The sequence below is a fragment of the Paramisgurnus dabryanus genome, chromosome 1, assembly GCF_030506205.2.
Source record: "Paramisgurnus dabryanus chromosome 1, PD_genome_1.1, whole genome shotgun sequence".
Classification (NCBI taxonomy): domain Eukaryota; kingdom Metazoa; phylum Chordata; class Actinopteri; order Cypriniformes; family Cobitidae; genus Paramisgurnus; species Paramisgurnus dabryanus.
Genome location: NC_133337.1, coordinates 36,476,968 through 36,485,795, shown reverse-complemented (window position 1 = coordinate 36,485,795; position 8,828 = coordinate 36,476,968).

Below are 8,828 nucleotides of genomic sequence, written 5' to 3'. Positions count from 1 at the left end.
AGTGCTATGTAGAACCATATGTGGTGCTATATGGCCCCTATATGGTTCTACACTGGTGCTTCACTGGTGCTTCACTGGTGCTTCACTGGTGCTTCACTGGTTCTTCACCGGGGCTATATGGCACTAAAATGGTTCTTCTATCGTTACGATCCAAAGCAACTGTTTTGGTGCTATATAGCACCGTTTGTTTTTTTAGAGTGAAGGAGAGTCTCAGCTCTCATCCCCTTTAAAAGCCAGTTAAGCTGGCACTATGTCTAATCCTTATTTAGATGACAGACTTTGTAAACTGAAAAACTAAGTGGAGGAAGAAGATCCCCAGTTTAAGATTAATGTTAAATAATTGTGTTGTTTTTCACTTGTATTGAAATTGTTATTATTTTATTAAAACCTTTAAAACCCATTTTCTTTTAGTCATGGAAATAAAAAAGCAGGCTTTTAATTGCTTTAAATGTATGGCTATCCAATATCATCAAAAAATAATTTACAAGTATGTAAGAAAAGGTTTGTACTCTAAAAATACTTTATTTGTAATAAACAGGAGTTAAAGAATTCACAAATCTTTCATATTTAAAAGTGTTTTTGTGCTGCTGCGCATTCATGCATGTGATAAGGAAACCCACATTGTCGTCCCGTTTATAGGCGCATATTACTAATGCGCTCTTTAAATAACAAAAAACATATTGCGCCATTGACTTTAGACTTTAGACCAGGTTTTTGTTGGTCAATGGCGTAGTCTATTTTCCCATACGGAAATGTAATATATGACATATATGTCCCTATATCAAAACCGATCTTGGCATATATGCTACATATATATGCAATATATTAATATCACATATATAGATCCTCTGGATATATGAATATATAGGTTTAAAACATATATGAAATACTCATATTAAAATGTATATAAATACATATATTAATATCACATATATAGATACTCTTGATATATGAATATATATGTTTTAAACCTATATGAAATACTCATATTAAAATGTATATAAATACATATATGAATATAACATATATAGATACTCTTGATATATGAGATATTTGTTTTAAACCTATATGAAATACTCATATTAAAATGTATATAAATACATATATGAATGTCACATATATAGATACTCTTGATATATGAAGATATATGTTTTAAACCTATATGGAATACTCATATTAAAATGTATTTAAATGCATATATTTAAAATATGTATATGTATGAATTCTTATATGGGTTTGTATTTTACAACCATATAAGATGGATTTTTACATGGTACTGTATGCCCCAACCAAATGATATCAATATGTTTTATGTCTAGATGTCTAAAACAACATAGCCTATAGGTCTTTAAATATATTGTTAAACATTATTAGGGTCATAACATTTATAACCCTGCCTAGTTTCACACTGCATGTATTTGGCACCGCAATGCGGGGTTAATCCCACAAAAACAGGGCTAACCATGCTTCCGAGCAGTGTTTCATAACCCTGTGTTAATTTCAGGGATAACCCTGCTTCTAAATTACAAGTGTGAAATGCTCCTTAACCTAGAGTTAAAAGTGGGGTTTAGAGAGAACCATGGTTTTACTACAGGAACCATGGTTTTTGGTTTTAACTGTAGTAAAACCATGGTTAGTGATCGTAAGGGTAGGGTTTAGGAATGCACAGTGTGAAATGTCAGATTATGAATACCCAGGGTTCTCTCTTAACCCCTGGCTAAGTATTAATAGTGTGAAGCGAAGATAACCCAGGAATCCGTTAACCCGGTGTTTAGAATAACACGGCGTTAACTATTTCCAGAGTGAAACGCTCTTCTGTGTCATTCATTTTTCTATTGCAAGCTTAAAAAAACCTCACCAACATTATCTAGCTTTCATAACAATTAACTATGGTTTTGTAGTTAAACCATATTAACCACAAATGTATCATTGTCTCATTATAATCATAATATAATAAACCATGTGAAAAAATACTAGTTATTTTAGTAAACTGCAGTCTCAGAAGAAAAGCTGTCATATGAATACATGTTGGACCATGTACCTCTGTGGTAGAGTACTAATAAGTACATTTTATTATACTAATACCACGCACAAATAGGGTGTAAGTTACTTTTTTAAAAACCACCTCGGTGGCAGCATTTGTACTTTTTTTCTGAGTGTGTTGTACATTCCACTTACAATCCCCACTATAGGCTATCTACTATAGTATGCTACACTTTCAAAATTTATGCTCCATATTACTCAATGTACAAGCTAGAAATTAAGCTCTGCACATGTCTACTAAAGGGTTAATGGTGCCACATGGTGATCTACAGTAAAAATGACAAATTTGACCTCTTTGCAAAAGGAAAAACCACCAACATTCAAAAATGCATGATAACAAAGTGTCATTGCTCTGCAATCAAAAAATGTTGTTATAATGGAAGTCAATGGGGCAAAAACAGCCACTAACAATAAATGAGGGAGAAAACAATAATCAAAAGCCAATGTTTTTACTTTATCTTTGACATGCCCAAGACAGCGAAAAAGGTAAATTTTAATATTGAAAATTTGTCATTTAGTTTTTTCCCCAAATCCACTTATGAACTTGGCAATTAAAGAGTTAAAATCATGGAATTTTTGTAAAGATTTGGTAGTTTTGATCAGTACTGACTGTGATTAACAGATTTATGCAAAAAAAGTGAAAAAAAAATTATAATCTGATACATTTTTACAGATGTTTAATTTAGTGGATGTATTAAATTTGAACAATACACAAGGGTTAAATTTGCACTGTGTACCCCTGCATAAAATGAAAACAGGAGGAATAAGAAATCAAACAATATAAACACAAGCTAAACAACGCCTACTTCAGTAACACACAAATAGCTTAAGTTGTTAGCCCCGCCTATCCAACTGCTGGGTGGATCAGTGGATAGCGCGGACGACTTTCAACGTGAGGACCTGGGTTCGAGGCCCGACTGGACTCATCAGGTACATTACAAATAATAAGTTGTGTTTGTGTGTTAAGTTGTGAGAATGGGTTGTATGTCCTACTTGTGGTGTGAAACGTGCAAAAAGTGGATAAAAACTACAATTCAAATTTAATTATTTTATGATATATGATAAGTATATGTATGCAACATATATTACACATATATGTGAAGTCATGTATGTCACATATATAAATAATTATATAGATGACATATATGTCTATGTATGTTTTTTGCACACATAGACATATACATTTGTATGGGATAGACATATATGTCAATATATGAAATTGTTCCATTTTCGAATAGGTGTCATATATAGTTGTACATATATGCACATATATGTTTCTGCTTTATATTACCATATTCATATAGGGATATTTCATATATTCACATATATTACATTTCCGTATGGGTTAGTTGCCTCAAAATAGCAACGCACCAACAATGCGCCTGAACACACCTCGTTTTCAGACCAGAATGCCCATGGGCGCAAAAGGGGACGCAAATGCATTTGCTATTTAAACAACGTGGCATTAAACGCGAAAATGATAACTGCGCAGGGTGGAAACTAGCAAAAGACACTTTTGCGCTGCATTGCGCTGGGTGTAAGATAGAGCCCTATGTTTTGAGGATTGCTCTGAATTTGATCTCTATCAAAAGTCCTTCACAAAAACATAAGTATCTCAGCTTTTTGCTCAAATTTTTTTATTTTTGAAGAAACCTACCCATATTTGAGAGGTAATAAAAGAGAACAAATGAAGAAATGATGAAACTTTTTTATTTGTTTGAAAGCAGAGGGTCTATTCTTTCATTTGATATATTGTATGTTTATATATTTAAAGAAGAAAATTTTCTGGAAGCATTAAACTTTTGTGAAAATCATAAAAATATCCTGGCACTACAACTTCTGGAAATAAGACTTCTGGAAGACACACCCGAAATCCTGGCCAGGACGCATCCCAAAAAAATAGTTTGTATGGTCATCCTAATTTCGGATGACATGGGGGTAAAAATAATCAGTACATTTTAATTTTGGGATGAACTTGGTCCATCTTTGTGTTTACCGAAATGGATATAAGAAATTATAACAGATTTGTTTGACCTGAGGCAAGGATATAAGCAGACCAATCACAGTGCTCGCGGTTTGCGTAGAATTAGACGTGTTGTTACATTTTTGGAAAGGTGTGCTTACACCGTAGCTATGCAAGAACTATAAATCACGCTTTACTCACCACAATACACTCTAAAAATAGATGTGTTAAAAAAAACACAATCAATGTTGCTTTTATTTATTTTAATACAAAAATGCATAAAAAACACATCATTTTCACTCTTTTATCTTCACCCCATTCCCCTTCTCTTTTATTTCCCATTACTCTCCGCATTAACTCCCCATTACTCTCCTCTTTCCTCCTCACCTTGTCTCTCCTGTTGTAATTTTTCCATGTCACTACTCATTTCTCTTTGTCTTAACTCTCAGATTCTTTATTTTCCTCTTCTCTCTCTCTCTCTCTTTGTGATGTTTTAAATATTCAAAACCCTTGTGAAATTTTCAAGAGTCCCTTCCTCATGTCTTATAAAGCGAAGAGAACATTGTGTTCAGAAAAATGCTTGCATGTAGTTTTTGACTCTTATTATGTGTATAGTGTCAGGTTTTATGGAATATCTAAAATATATAACTTCATCCAGTGCATTGTCTACCAAGTGACTTTCTCACGCCACCAAGTTGGTTTTATGAACTAATATGAAGAGCAAAATTAAAATGCAAATAATATCTTCGCATCTTGTTCTGTTGCTGTTGTCTGTTTTTTAACATTTGTTTATTCTCTGGGTGCTAAAAATAGCTTGACATGTGCAACGGTATACTTTAGATTGCCGTAGCTGACATTCAACAAACAAGGCAAAAACATTGAATATTTTCAGCATCTGACTAAACCAGCTCTCTTCAAAAATCAAAGCTTGTCTGCTTATATTTGCACCACTGCATCCTGCGAGTGAGGTTTACACACACACATACTTACATTACACCCACCTCATAACACAACAACGATAATGAAAAAATGAACTGTAAATAAAAAAAAAGATAATGACAAATATCTCTTTTTCAGTAGATAGTACACACAAGCTCACTTTTTATAGATTTCATATGCAATTAACAGAAAAAAGCTTAGGGTGCGAAAAGCTTCAAACACAACCTAAATTTGCTCTTCTTCACACATACTGAAATGGCAACAACGTCAAAACCTGGAGGTACTGGGAGAGAACTCAATTAATTTTTCACAAAGGAGGGGAGAGGGAAAAAAGTGAGAAAGAAAAGCTGAGAGAGGTTAGATAAAAGCAGCTCTTTCGAAGGTATGTGTTCAGAGGAGCTGGTGCCAAGAAGACAAACAAAAAGTATGGTCCATATAACACACAAAACAAATAAGAAAGAAAGTAATCTAAACATAACAATCTTACAAAAACAAACACACATATAAAAAGTAAAAACTTGCTGTGCAAGGAAAAGCTGTGCATGTTATGGCAAAGATCAGACATTGCCCATCAAACACCTGCTGGATGAAATCAAAAAATAACATAAATGGCAGGAGCAGCTGTATATTTTGAAAATTGCATATGGATTGTGACTGACATAATGTCCAAACCAGGCACGATGCAACAGGTAACTTACCACACTCAATATGAAACTGCTATGTAATGTAACACAACTGCAGTCAATGAAACATATGAAGAGTTTGGTTTCCGAAACGAGATAACTCGGTTTTTAAAATCTGTCAAAACATGTTTATTATTATATTATTATCATCTTTTTATTGTGTTTTATTGTGCTACTTAGATGTATTTTTTTTAGTTATAAAGGCTTAAATCAAAACAAACCAACTGCAGTTTGATTGATATTAATTGGAATGCACCATTTAAAAAACACGATTTTTGAAAAATAATTAATGTAAAAACGGAGTTATCTCAATTTGGAACCAAATTCTTCATATTTAACGAATAGCTACGCGAAATTCTGCATTAATGGGATTTCAGGGAGATGCACGAGAAATAAAATTCAAGCGATAAACAAAATGCAGTGTTAAAGTCCCCGTCTGACACAACACACAAATTCATAATGATGTCTTTTTTAGATGGCTTTACCTCTTGTTTGTAACTCATATTTGGTAAGGACATTGGGTGCGTTCGAAACTGCCTACTTCCATACCATATAGTTAGCGAAAATCAGTAAGCAAGGCTGGTAGTATGCCGAATTTATAGTATAAATTTATAGGCACTCCTGGATTAATCAGTTTGTCCAATAATGGCAGACAGGAAACAAGGAGCTGGCTGAAGTTCAGGAAGTAGTGCAGCTGGGCATAAAGCCTATTGCGCTTGTCTAACGTCATTACAGTTAACGACTAACTTGTTGTAATGACAACGTACGTCACGTGATGTATCAACACGAATGTAGTAAATCTATCGTGATCTTACGAGAATGCGTACATGTGGCTAATTTGTATGAAATTGTATGAAGGTAATTTTGCAAAAACATACAATTATCATCAAAAAAACAATGAAACCCCACCCCCAATGTCACGTGTCAAGGCAAATGTACAAAAATGGCCATACAAATTAACAAAAATTAGCCACCTCAAATACATACCAATTGCTAGATAGCGTTGGTACGTCTGAATTTATTTATATTATCCATATGCATACTATATAGTTGTCACGAGGAAGGGAAGACAAGGAGAGCGGATCCAACTGCAGTTTTAGAGAGTTTATTGAATAAATCCAAAGATATTAAAACAAGAACAGGAACATAGGGCAGGAAAACCAGACAGGAACCAATAACATGAAACACTCGCAAACAGGATAAACAAAGACCAACAACAGGCAATGAACAGACAGGGTATTTAAACACTACAAGAACCAATCACAAAGCAGAGACAATGAATCCCTATGGGAACAGATAGGCAGTGGGTGGAGTAAGAATTAATTTTTCATGGCAACAAACAAGGGGGCGGAGCAACACAGAAACCGTAAGGAAAGCAGGCAAACTAAAACAGAGCCCATACAGACAGGAATCGTGACGATATTCATGTTTTAATGGTATAAAAGTATGATTTCGCATTTGTATATCCAATTCCATTTCATCGCTTTACTCTCAAACATTTGTTTTTCATGTTTTAGGAGGAGTGATTTATGTAAACAGTGTAATTAGTGTGTAATTAAAGATTTAAGGTTTACACAAGTGACTTATTGCAATGGCTTTGGTGAACTTGGAAGCTGTCGTAACAGCTGTGTTAAAGCAAATTACACAAACTGCCTTCTCTGCTAATGATTTTTTTGTGGTCAGATGATTTGAAGATGACCAGATTGATTGTTGTCATGATAATTAATTCATACTCCACCCACTATACCATTGGTGATTGATTATTTCTTTACTGTGATTGGTTCTTGTCCTTTATAAATACCCGGCTTGTTGTTTGTACATTTGTCAGTTGTTGAATGTGTCATGTTATGTCAATTTCTGTTTCGATTGGAGAAATCGTTTTGTTCCTGTTCTGTGTAACCTTGTGGATTTGATATTAAACTCAATTTGCTGCATTTGGCTCTTCTGCCTCTCGCCTGCATCATAAAACTCTTGACACAGTCACTGTTTGGGTTTGAATTGTACTGTTTTTGCTAATAAAATGTCCTGTTCATATTAAAGCAGACAGAAGTTAAACAAATTCTGTCTGTAAAGTAAGGTAACCAAAGCTTTTTCTCAAACTCCTATGTAATGTCTGTAACCATAGTGACATTCACATTGGTCTCTTTCTTACCATTTTATAAATAGTTTGTATCCTCTATATATATTATTATATGTACAGTATGCATGCCCACACAGAAATCTAATATATGAACACATGTAAAACATACACATGTCCATGTATGGATTTAGCAAGTGTAAAATAATATAAAAAATAGTAAATGTGTATTTTTTACAGAAATGCAATGCAAGGCACAAGTGTGATTGATAAAAACCCAGCTAAAAGAATTTTTTGTGATTAACTGTTTTTTACATAAACTCATACTACAACATTTAAACATTCTGTGTAAACCTTGATATCTTTCATATAGACTGAGTGAGGTCATGTCAAAGATTGAAATGAATGTGGCAATGTGAACTGGTTGATTTAATACAATGGCCGTACCTGACAATTTACAGTAACAGTTACATTACAGTTTCTCCCATTCATAAATAAGTAGACTGTCTCATTCCTTTATACTGTATATTTGTATACATTGGCTAGGTTGTATGGGGTGGTTCTAACCACCCATTTGCTTTCCCCCAACCATATATCTTAGTCAGACACATTCACATTTGCGTAATAAGCCATGTGCATGCATTCACAAATTTATCCATCCCGTTAAAAGTGCACTTAAGGGAAAATAAGGCCAATTTTGTTTGCATTACTGCTTGGAATTCAAGAACATTTACTCTTCTGAAAGCTCAAGGAAGAAATAAATAAAAGAGGCATAAAAGGGCACCAGAGGGCCGGCCGCCACAACCACAGCAAACTAAACTTAATTGGTTCTTCTCGGATAAATAATGCAACTGAACGCTGGAGTCAAAAGAGCACTCCCCATCATTTCTCTTCGAGAGCAACCAATGAGACATGAAGGACATAACTGGGATCCGCAGCTTTACGTGTCAGAGCCAGAAACCTATTCTGGGTCAGTGATTGGTCAACAGCAGTTCTGAGACAGGCTTCATAGTGAAGGAGCTTAAGTCGCTGTCAACCAATCACAGCTGCCACAGGTGTACCACAGCCAATTAAACATGGGAGAGAGAGAGAGAGAGAGAGAGAGAGAGAGAGAGAGAGAGAG